This window comes from Hyposmocoma kahamanoa, unplaced genomic scaffold, assembly GCF_003589595.1.
Source record: "Hyposmocoma kahamanoa isolate Upper Pololo Valley unplaced genomic scaffold, ASM358959v1 92, whole genome shotgun sequence".
Classification (NCBI taxonomy): Eukaryota; Metazoa; Arthropoda; class Insecta; order Lepidoptera; family Cosmopterigidae; genus Hyposmocoma; species Hyposmocoma kahamanoa.
This window is the reverse complement of record NW_020654748.1, coordinates 11,107,545-11,119,650: the sequence shown is the minus strand read 5'-3', so window position 1 is coordinate 11,119,650 and position 12,106 is coordinate 11,107,545. Positions and strand designations below refer to the sequence as shown.

Here is a 12,106-nt window from a genome sequence, read left to right as displayed (position 1 = left end):
ATTCTTGCAGTCCGCATCAATGCTATACAATCAAACATTCCTAATTGAGTTTAGTTAGGTTAGGATAGATTTATTATTTATATTTACAAAGGTTCCCGAACGAAATATTGAGTTACATTGTAGGTACATTAATTTTCAATTGTTGTAACACGAACGGTATACAATCGCCGAGAATTTTATAAGCCAATAATTAATGGTTTTAATATATGGGTTATAAATAAAAAATCGTTACGTAAATCCTTACGTAATCTCTACAAGACCTTGACAAATGAATTGTTTCTTAAAAAGTGCGATTTTGGCCTTGACACTACGAACCGTGAATGGCTTTCCGTAAACAAAAGGTTAATTAAATAAAAATAAAGTATTTTATTTACAAACCACATTGTTTTCGTTCTGGTTCTTTAAACTATTTACTTGTTAATGAAGAAGGATTTTTACGCTGAAGATTTGCTATGAAAGCAAACCAAAGATGTCCATACCGATTTGTTTTCCTTTAATTCTTTTTTGTCAAAGACCCATTTTGAAGTGCAAAAATTTTCTTGCAATATAATTATTTTCTAGTTACTGTACCAAGCCTAATTTTATTTTTTTGCTTAGAATTCTCTAAGCAACTTTGCTCATTATATAGAGCCCTAAGAATCCGCTAAATGGCGTTGACACATTTTGTCTAAATTCTGCATTGCGGCACGGCCTAATGTGAATCATCCTTAACTTGGCACTTTGTAAACTCTTAGGAATAAACTTACCATGCACCCACAACGGACTTGGAGTTTATACTACAGATTGGTGACGTCATACTTATGTCATAGAACTTCTACGTTACTTAATTATAATTGTAATATAATATTTATTTTTATTTGGAAAATATTACATACGCAACTTTGCAGCGTTATTCACATACATCCATTTAAAGTTCATATGTTTGCTTATTTTATAAACAAAGACTTTGCTTGTAAATTCGATTACATCGACTCAAAAAAAGCTCACGTTGGGATCACAGTCGATGCCTCGGCGCATTTATATAGTGAATTATTTTTGTAACCTAACATAACCTATACTAACCTTGTTTGACTAAGGTGACTTGCAAGTGTTATTATTACACGAGTTAACTGGTTCTTAGTGTACAGATTTAAATAGCATTGAAATATCTGTCTAAATTATCATTGAGCGCAAGAATTTACAAGCCACAATATTAGTATTTTAAATATTTTTACAGGTTCAAGTATTATACACTTCAAAGCTAAAAATAATATATCAAGATGCAATATGCAGTTATTTTAATTCCTAACAAGGGAGTCGTTACACTTATTGACTCGGAATCGGCTTTATCAGATGAAAGCGGCCATGCAATAATACCGAAGAAGTCGTTGTCAATGACAGACAACGCGATTCGGCGCAGGCGAAACCGAAACGTACATCAATTTTGCTCTTATTGCATGGACTGATATCAGCTTTTTCTAACTGTCTTAAGATACACGCTTAGACTCCCTAGCTCTATAGTCAACTAACTACGTAGGGCACACTATAAGTTTTCGGAACTGGCCGTAAATGGCCAGTTCCGAAAACTAAAATAAACAATATTTAAAAAGTAATTACAACATTTGAAAATGGATCTTTTTCGCTACAGAATACAGTTTGTTTCATCTGACTGTCACTTGTTTTTACATTATTTCGTCATTTTAGAAATTGGTTGTCTACATAACCATGGATTTAACTCGTGAAAATTTTCGTAGTAATATTTCCTATAACTTTAAGTGTAAATTAACAGCTCAGCGGAGCTACGCTCAGCTTCAAAATGCTTTTGGCGATGAAGCACCATGCAAAACGACTATTTATAGCTGGTTTGTTCGCGTCACAAAATTAGGCCTTTATTTTGACTATAGAAATAAAACTTGCGATAAGAATCTCTTCTACCTATTGAAGAATTAAGACATGTAATATGCAAGTTAGATTAGACTGCCACGTTGCCGAATTGCTGCTGTCTTCCACCAACATGAAAGTTTATATTCCAAATATTTACTATATAACCTATGAATTATATTATTTTAAAATCCTCAAAGCCAACTACTAATTTTGTTTTGTTTGTTTATAAGGCTTGAATAATTTATGTCATTTTGGATAACTATAATAAGTTCTTTATTCGTTTTCGTTGGTCTAATTTATTTAAGACAAAGATTGCGCTTTGTAAGATGTATTTCAGTTGGCTGTTGCTATTCCTTAATAATAAAATAAAAATAAATTGTTGTGAAAGAAAGTAAGATAAGTTGCTTAAATTTTAACTTTGGCTCACAGATGACGTATAAAAAAAACTTAGAATAAAACACAAAATAAAAACAATTACTCGTCCCGTATTATTTAAAATTTCAACAAAATGGTCTACACTTGGAAAACGTCTCGTTACGCGGCTTTTCAATTAATCCGATAAATGACATAGATGTAGTCAAAGATATACTTGTAAACAAGTAATCGCGTCGTCCGAGTAAAAGATAAAAAACGATACATTTTGAAATAACCTCAACTAAGTGTAAATCAAAAGTAATAAATGCAAGTGTACGTGAAGAAAAGGTGACATGGGGTATAATAAACTCGATACTAACTAGGCGTGTGTTATATAATTAAGTATTGTGTTCCCTTGTATTTGTGCTTGGGATATTTAATGCCATTAAAAGTGGTTCTGACCTCACGTATGCTCAGCATGAGTGCTGTTAGGCGCCTGGGTAAAAAGTAATTTCTTTTAAAAGATGATCTGATGATTTGCCGCCATTTCAGGGTCCAAAGGTCTTTTATTTACGTACTCAGTTGGGAAAGCGATTTGGCGCATGTGTTGGTTCGAGACCAGCCGAATCGAAGAAATTTTCTTCGTGTTTGTTCGATTTTTGTGTTAATAATGTGACGGTGTGATCTCCTTCCACCGTCATCTCACCTCTTTGTATCGCCTCTCTCCGCTTGTATCCTATCATTTTTTATTTTACTTGTATTTCAATTTTAAATTTGAATTGTTACGTCTTCCTTCACTTTCTCATTTTGTTTTCGTGGCACGGTCACTCCCAGCTTGACCGCCACAACAGTCGGAGCTGTTCCAAATTCCACTTACTAAAATCTTATTTTTGATTCTTTACCAAGTTATAATACAAAACATATAATACAACAGTCGGAGCAAAAGAATTATGAAAAATTTGCTGCAATAGTTTTTCCACCAAAAATGAAGCCCTAAATCCGCATGTAATGGTGCCGCCATTGAAACCCTGGCTATTACACGAATATATAGATTTGTACAAACGCTTTCTGGCGCTTTCTGGCGCTTTTCAATAAATAACAATAAATTACCTCGTGGAGTATTTTCAGAAAAATATATGAATATCATGGTAGTAAAACAACATGATATTCAACAAAATAAATATCATTCATTTAGTACATTATGTGTATTTTTAGTAGGTCTGTTAACATTCATTTCGAAGTATTTCCTTGTATCAACCGCGACGAAGAATCTCCGTTCCAAATTGAGAGTTAAAATATACGAGAAAGGCACAGAAAGTTTTGATTCCGCAATACATTCTTTCTAAATATAAGTACACAAAACAAAAGGGCTAACTCGAAATTTAAGGTAAATATACATTTTCGTGTTATAAGGTTGCGTGTGGCTAAACAAGCGTTCATTAAGCACCACTACATTAATTATTCACGAGTTTAATATATGACAGCAGATTTTCATTTGTTAAAACGAGACATAATATTTTTAATTCACTAATGTTTTTGGTACTATTGTCACAGAGAGATAGAGAAAGTAGTGTTTATGTAAACCTAACGAAAAAAGTATTGGAAATGAAACTACATTTTCGGACCTTAATTGCGTATGTTTGTTTTTTTCAAAATGTTTATTACTATTTACAGATCCTGTGGTAACATAGATCCAGATCCTGTGGTAACATGGATCCGAAAAATAGTTTCTTTTCCGATATGTAGCCATCGCGAAAGCCTAAGATTTCGATAAAAATATATTTTAGCTGTTAAGATATTTAGGTAGGCAAAAGTAAAAATTGTTATTAGGCGAAAATTTGAGAAATTGGATTCAATAATTTTGAATAAGTTATGTATTATTGATAGGAATGCCATGTTAAAAGCTTCCGGATTAATTAAGTATAATTCCTGTATACTCTTATTATATTTTCAAGTAGCATACGAATAAGTTTGGTAGATTCTTTAAACAAGTTCTGCTCAAAATTATGTGCCGTAGCCAGTCATTCACAACTAGGTCACCAGAAATGTCTACTTTAAGCAAATTAATTGACCCATTTGGCGTCAGCTTTCTTGTCAGGCCTGTGGACGTCTTATTATTATAAAACAACGATGCTAATTTGGAAAAGAGATTTAAAAAAATGTTAAATCGATTTGTTTTATGCACAGAACATATTCTTTTTTTATTAATTATTCTTCATAAATGTACTTTTTTCACAGTTAGATAACCAAATACATATAAAATAGAAATGCAGAAATACGGCATTTCTGTGTTCCTACCGTTTTTTCTATGCTTGCGCAGAACCTAATTAATACTGAAAAAAATAAAGTAGAGTTTCTTTGAAATAGAGTTTCTGCTCGATCAAAGTGCATCCCCAGTTTAATTGACTATTCAGTCGACTGCAAATATTTTAATTTTTAAAGAAATTGGGATTTGCGGACTCTTTGTATTTCTTCAACCAATGTTGTATTGTTTTTAGTTTTGTTTTTTACTAAGAATTTCGTCTATATGCAGAAAGCTGTATAAGTTTTTGCGTTAGGTTATAATAAGTACTCAAAATTACTGCAATTTATTTTTGTGCCCAATATATATTATATAGAGAGTAAATGGCCCGAATATCCTCGTGTATCTATCAGCCAACTTATTGTTATAGACGTTTTGGTGTCCAAGATACTTTTGTTGGTTTTTATAGCCACAGTTTGGCAAGCCATAGCCAAATCTATTAGGCTTCGGCCTCACTTATTCTGCGTTCTCAATAGTCACAAAGTTGTGCCAAGTGGGAATCTAGTAGAAAATTGTCTTGCCCAATTCATACCTGGAGTGAAAAGGACAATATATTTAAGAAATACAAGTATATTCCACAAAGTAGAGTATAAAAGGTATAAAAGGAGTTATACTATCTCAAGGCGTTCAAACACTTAAAATATTTAACGTACCTGTTTGTAGTGAAGTTTTTATCGTAACATGAATATGCTACACCTGACTATAGGCTTTCAGCTTTTATTAGTCTGAGATACCACGAAATAATGTTACTTACCTAACTTAAACTTGTATATCTAGCTATATAGCTAGATACAAGTTTATGATACATTGGATGACACAAGGAAGTTATAAACCATCTGCATCGGTCTTCTCAAATATTTATATGACATTTTAAAAACATGAACGTGACAAAAATGTACCATTCTCGGGGAATAGAATTTTAGTCGTTTTGCCTCGGCCCTTGTTACACCTAACGTCAGGATTATAGTTTGTCTGTTGACATGTCATAGCATTAATTTTTAGTAATAATATTTTTGCTCCTGCAATATTCGGTTAAAGTATACACTTATTCGTTAATTACATTTAAAAGTAATATTAGTATCGATTGCGGACTTTTAGAGCTGTTACACATGGCGACTTTTAGCAGCGCATCTGCAGCGATTCAGTCGCGATGTAGGTAGTAGCGATGCAGTCGCTAATCGTCTAACATTAGACACACGCGCGATTTAAGCAGATTACAGCGATACAATCGTAATGCAAACGCGATACGCGTTTTGATAAGATGCAACTTATACGATTGCATCGATGCAGTCGCGCATTTGTATTTTTTTTATAATATCAAGTGACGGGACGAACAACTCGTGCGCCTGATGGTTAGCTACACGCCTGTCCATAACAATTGCAGTGCCACTCAGAGCTTCAAATCGCAAAGATCTGAGGGGCACTGCCACTACGCCCGTCACCCTAAGACATAAGTTGACGAGTCCCATGTGCCTGTAATTTCACCAGCACCCTTCAAAACTGTAAAACCTAAATATTGTTCGATTTTTCATAACGATGACTTGAGCGATCATGCATTTGTATTAGTGCAGTGTCCCATGAAAGTTCCTAATCAACCTATCAGGACTGTAACTTATAGGCCCTTTAAACAGTTTGACATAAACACGTATCAGTTTGCATCGTCTATAACTCTTTAGGATCTTGTGATGACACACGAAGATGTTGATGGTATGGTGCAATGCTTTCGTTCCTTGATACTGGGCCACAGAACAAAGGTATTTAAGTCACCCTGTTCGCCGTGGATAACAGATAGTGTCAAAGCAATGATGTTGGATAGGGATAAAGCTTACAAATGTGCTAAAAAATCTAAAAATAGTATAAATCTTTGTGCAATATGGTGAACAGCATAACAAAAAGTGAGAAGCAATTTTATTTTTCCAATAGAATTAATTATTCCATCCAAAATCCTCGACAAATGTGGAAGGAAGTGAATCGGGTACTGGGAAATAAAAATCAGTCTGTGTCAAATCAGTGTTAATGGTATTAGGATCTATTGTTCATTAACAAATCTTTCATTGATACTGTTCCATTGAGTTGTTTGTCCGACTATGACATTATTTTAACAGGTTCGTTTAACTGTCACACCTTTAGTTTTCCCTCATTTACTCCTGAAGAGATCAACAAATTTTTAAACTCATTGTCTTCTAATGCGGTGGGAACTGATGGAATTTCACTAGTGATGATTAATCTTACGTTACCATACTCCTTGAATGCGATTACAGCCATTATTAATAAATCACTGGAAAGTGGACAATTTCCCGCAGACTGAAAAACAACTATTGTTAAACCTATACTGAAAAACAGCAATGTAGAGACCGTCAAGGCCCTCAGACCCATAGGCTTATTACCGATTTTATCCAAAGTTTTGGAAAAAGCTGTGAACTCAAGTTTGCTTAAGTACTTTGAAGGTAATTGCGTCATACCGGAAAGACAATCGGGTTTCAGAAAGCAACGTTGTACCACCACTGCCATGTTGCATGTTATCGACGATATATTAGCGGCTGCAAATGAAAATCGTGCATCTGTTCTTGTTCTGTTGGCTTATAGCTGTGCTTTTGATTATATAAACAGACATCTATTAGTCAACAAGCAGAAATATTATGGTTGTGACATATGCGCGCTCAGGTAAAAGAGGGTACAGATGTAAATGGTGGAAGATCTTATCTACATCGATGGAAGTAAATAGAGTGGTGGTTCAAGGATCAATTCTGGGCCCAAGTCTTTATTCCATTTATATGTCTAATCTCCACAAATATATTACATTTGGTACAGTACATATCTACGCAGTTGACACACAATTGCTTGTTCATGCGTATTTGCCTAGAACTGCTATTGATTGTGCTGTCAATTTACTCAATCAGGATCTCGATAAGATAGCGCAGTGGTCGCATAAAAACGATCTTCTCCTTAATGCTCAAAAATATTCTTATACTGCATTGGGTACTCGTAAACAAATAGAGGTACTTAAAACTGCTAATCTCGTGGTTATGGTAAGAGGACAGCGGATCAATGAGGCTCCTTCAGTTAGGAACCTAGGTCTGTTGCTCGATGGTTCACTAAGTTTTGAAAAACATGCTTAGTCCAAAATAGGGAAATATTACGCTTCATTGAAGCACCTTTACAGATTAAGGGCATTCATCAGTGAAGTTATTTATAAGTTAGGGTGAGATTAACAAATTCGCTAGTATTGTCAATTCTGGATTACTTAGATGTCGTATATTGGTCACGTCTTACAAAAAAAAACTGCCGATAAAATTCAGAAGGTTCAGAAGTCCTGCATTAGGTATAGCTTCAAGGTACCACCCCGATCTCATATTACACACTTTTTAAATACCTATAATTTGTTAAATATGAGAAATAGATATATTTTAAAATTAAACAGTCTGGTGTACCTTGAGGGTTTGGTCGGCTCCTAAGTATCTGGCCTAAAAACTCAACTGGAGTAATCAGTTACACAGTGGTAATGTCCGATATATGCGGTACCCGCATCTTCAGATATTGACTCTCCCTCGTTTAACTTAGTACAGGGGCAGCTTTCTTTCCACCTCCAGTAAAAAACGTTAAAACGTTGTTTACTTTTAAAAACCGATGTAAGGAATGGTTCCTATCTGTACAAAAATCTAGTAACAACTGGTCCCCAATTAAAACGCCTAGCAGCACAAAATTTTAAATTTTAGGTTAATAGTATGAAAAATATATATAAATTTACACGGACAACCATTAAACTTTAACTTATTACTAGTTATTACTAAAGGTAGGTTATTACTTAGTGTACACTCCGCATATAACTTGGTGCAGCAAGCGAACAGCTAGGTGAAGACTGAAAATCAGCAACGCTGTCTTTAACCTTTTTGTCCACATCACTCAATTGTTTTTTTTTCCTCTTTTAAGTATTGTGTTCCTTATGTTTTGTGGAGAAATAAATAACGTTTTATTTTTATTTTTTATTTATTTTCAAAACTGGAACACGGTAATGCTAACATTACTGCTTGGCGGCAGGAATAGATAAGGTGGTAGTACTTCCCTGGACGAATTCTTTCACAAGGAGCTCTACTGCTTACAATCTTGTATCTTGCTTGTTTCGATACAATGCGTATTTGCATAGATGCAACTGCCTATAAAGCCCTAGTGTCGGGATACAATTGCGCGTTTTGAAACGCTCGTTTATATCGCTGCTAACAATCGCCGTGTGTAATCGCTCTTACTTGTATAGTTTCAGAAATGTGTTTTGGGAACATGTTTAGGATGTAACTTTTCAGACATTCTCTCTTGCAACTCATTGAACTTGAAATTTGGTTTTCAAATTGGGACATATACTATCCATCGTCCCAAAGCCCTTATCAATCATCTTGGTTATTCAGGACTAAACTTGGAAGGCATGCCGTGCTTACTTCGGCGTTCCTATACGCACTTTGTAGACCCTTTACAATTTCTTTAGACTTACCTCCTCCGATTTTGAATCTACTTCTTTTTATATAGGTTAACTATAATTGTTAGAACTAAGTACATGTAATTATTTTTTTCAGTGGTGAGTATGGTCCCAAAATACAGAGTATACATCATAATCACCGAATGATTTTCTAAATATATTACAATGGAACAGTGACGTATGACTTGGCTAATACGTATTTTATTTCAGGCCAGCCAAATAATAAGCGTCTTCATTTGTGCACGATGTTCATTATGAATGTGTTTGATTATAACTACATACTCTAGAAATTAGTGCGGGCTATTAAATACAGTTTTATTGTTAGAAATACCGATTTACTCTTTGAATTGTTGTTATCGTAAATTGTATACGAGTTGATGTTATATTTCAAGCGTAAAGTTGAGCGTGCTGCTACTCAAAAACAGATAAATATTGTTTGTAGCATTAGAGCTCCTTGTGAAAGAGTTTGTCCAGGGAAGTATACTGCCACCTTACCTACTTCTGCCGCCAAGTAGTAATGTGACCATTACTGCGTTCCGGTTTTGAAGTGTAAAGGTGTTGGTGAAATTACTGGCACATGAGACTTGTCAACTTATGTCTCCGGGTGAAAGGCGCAGTGGCAGTGCCCCTCATATCTTGTGATTTATAGCTCTGAGGGGCATTGCAACTGTTATGAACAGGTGTGTAGCTTACCATCAGGTGCACGACTGGCTCATCACTTGGTGTTATAAAAAAAAAAATTAAAAACGGAAAGGTTTTAACTTTGAACTTCATTTAACCTTTATAAAGGGTAATTTGTAAAATACCGCCTCTACTACTGCGGACTTTATGAAATAAAAGTTGTAGTTTATATTCTTAGTAATACTACTAAGAATATAAACTACAACTTTTATTTCATACTTGTTACAAAACATAACTAGTTTTTATTATATTTATATCTATAGATATATTTAGATGTATACTTGGTTATAAGTTCAGACGTGCACGCGTCTTCTCCGATAACGCCCACCCCTGCTCCTGCGTTTTGCTTCGGTCTCGTATTTACGCTAGCATTTTAGTTTAGTTTAGAGCGATCTGTTTAAATATTTTTTATTTGTACGAGAGTAAAATCTGTTGAATTATTAAAAGTCATGAAACAAATGTTGTTTGTGATGTTAGTGATATGTCTAGTCCTGTGAGGTTGTTAATGTTTTATTATTAACACAATTTGTATGGACACTAAATCACTGAATAAAACATTAGTATCAAATTTGTCTCTCGGTATGTGTTGGTGGTTCTGCAAACTGACAGAGAGTGGCCGTTGCAGAACCACCAACGGCCACTCTCTGTCAGACTACATTCTATTAATCCTCATCAATCTTTCCTAATTTGTAATCCAATGATTTACGAGTATCGATTTTTACACGACAATCAGGTTTTTGTTTTGAACAAAGTAATTTTCGACACCAAACCACTGAATAATGGATTTTAGTTACGAATGTTTAAATTTGAGTTTCTTTGAATTTATTTCCGAGCTGTCTTCTTAGATTATCTAGGTTGTCGCTTAGATTATTCATTAATGGTATCTTAAGTATCTGAGTTCGCAAAGTTTTCCCTCAGACTTAAGTTATAAATGGTGCGGCAAAATACACTGGCGAGCAAAAATAAACGAGATGTTATAAAAATCATAATGACTCCTAAACTACACAAGATAGCTTCTTGGAATAAAAAGTATACCAAAAAGACATAGCTTTTTGGTGAGTATGAACAGCAATTTTTGTTTTTTAGTGACTTATTACACGTTATTATGTGTTACACGCATAATTGAATACATTTATATGCTTACTTTTTAATTTAACGTTGTTAAGAAGATATTACGATTTTTGTAAGTGACCACATATTTTTCTCGCCTGTGTAGTTAGTTGACAAGAGCTTCGGTAAAAGCCGAAATGGATTACCGTGTCGGTAAAAAAACGGGATTAACGATGGAGTGAGAATCCGAGAGTGGCCTTTTAAATGCGATATACATTTAAACGACCTTAAGTTGACAAAAAGCCCTCCAAACTTAAGGTACTTTTCATGAAAAAGGTTTTTATTTATCCATTTAAACTTTTGCTTTTGTTTCAGGTAACTTACTAAATACTATTGAGAGAGCCTTGAAGAGGTAGGTATTGCAGAAATTCGAAATGGTCGTTCCATAAAAAAATAAGCAAATGGAAAAATAAAAGGAACATAGCGGTTATTATATTTGCGACAGCAATTTGGGACGCTTCGATGGACAAACATTGGCCGTAAAAGTTATTAAAAACCGCTTTCATTTTGAATGTACCTAACTTACTACTTGTACTTTTATCATTTTTGAACGTATAATTTGAGCGTTCGTTATTACAATTTTGATCCCTGGTAATACGTTTAAAATGATGTTGCTCAGACAGAAATTATTAATCAATGGTTTATTCACGAACGGTAAAAATTTTCCGACTCGCGAAACTATTTCTGCCAGAATTCTAGTCTCGGTTATTGAATTTGTCAATTTTGACATGTCTTGGCAAACATCCAGCTAGACTTAAGGCTCTTAAAAGCGATTTTGGTGAAACTGCCGAACATTTTACTAGCCGTCTGTATAAAAGGCCTACATTTCTACAACAAAAGTTTTCTGAAATGTCCAGTAAGAAATACAAAGCTATGTTGTTTTCATATTGGTCTACTTTGTTCGATTTTGATAATTTATGCTCGACCGGAAGGACTTCTTTATACAATCTAACGTTGGTTTTTAATTACCTTTGTAGCTTATTCATGTTCTTGTGAAACTAAACCGTTAGAGAGAAACTCCTTTTGGTCAAAGTGTACAAGTCAGTTAAAAATTTCAAGACAATGTAAGTTACATTACACGGTAAAAGTTTTGCTGTCTGTTGTTATTTGGTTTCTATTTTATTGTTTCTCTTTATAAATATTCTTTTGCGTTGCCTTTGTGGTGACATTTAAAATACAAAATTCGCACCGATCAAGATCAAAGCACATAATTCTACTTCATCCCAACCAGACGCTACGTGCAAGACTGTCACGTACATATGTAAAATAAATTATCCAGTCATAATACACACGTTCGAGTTTTATTGAGGAGCTCATATGCTCGATGT

The 12,106-nt window shown here is 34.3% G+C and overlaps 2 protein-coding genes across 5 annotated transcripts in view; one reads left to right on the top strand and one right to left on the bottom strand.

Moving 5' to 3' along the window:
* LOC113236987 (calcium uniporter protein, mitochondrial) overlaps positions 1 to 12,106 on the top strand; it is a 148,747-nt gene that overhangs the window by 39,828 nt on the left and 96,813 nt on the right. Inside the window, exon 1 of one of the 3 annotated variants that reach the window (XM_026473226.1) lies at positions 9,611 to 9,667. The exons of the other annotated variants lie outside the window; for them this stretch is intronic. The gene's annotated coding sequence lies outside the window, so the exon portion shown is untranslated. Of the gene's footprint in view, positions 1 to 9,610; positions 9,668 to 12,106 lie in introns of those variants that run through there. 3 annotated transcript variants of the gene reach the window in all.
* Positions 1 to 12,106, bottom strand: part of LOC113236986 (protein javelin) — a 118,780-nt gene that overhangs the window by 36,691 nt on the left and 69,983 nt on the right. The window lies entirely within an intron of this gene.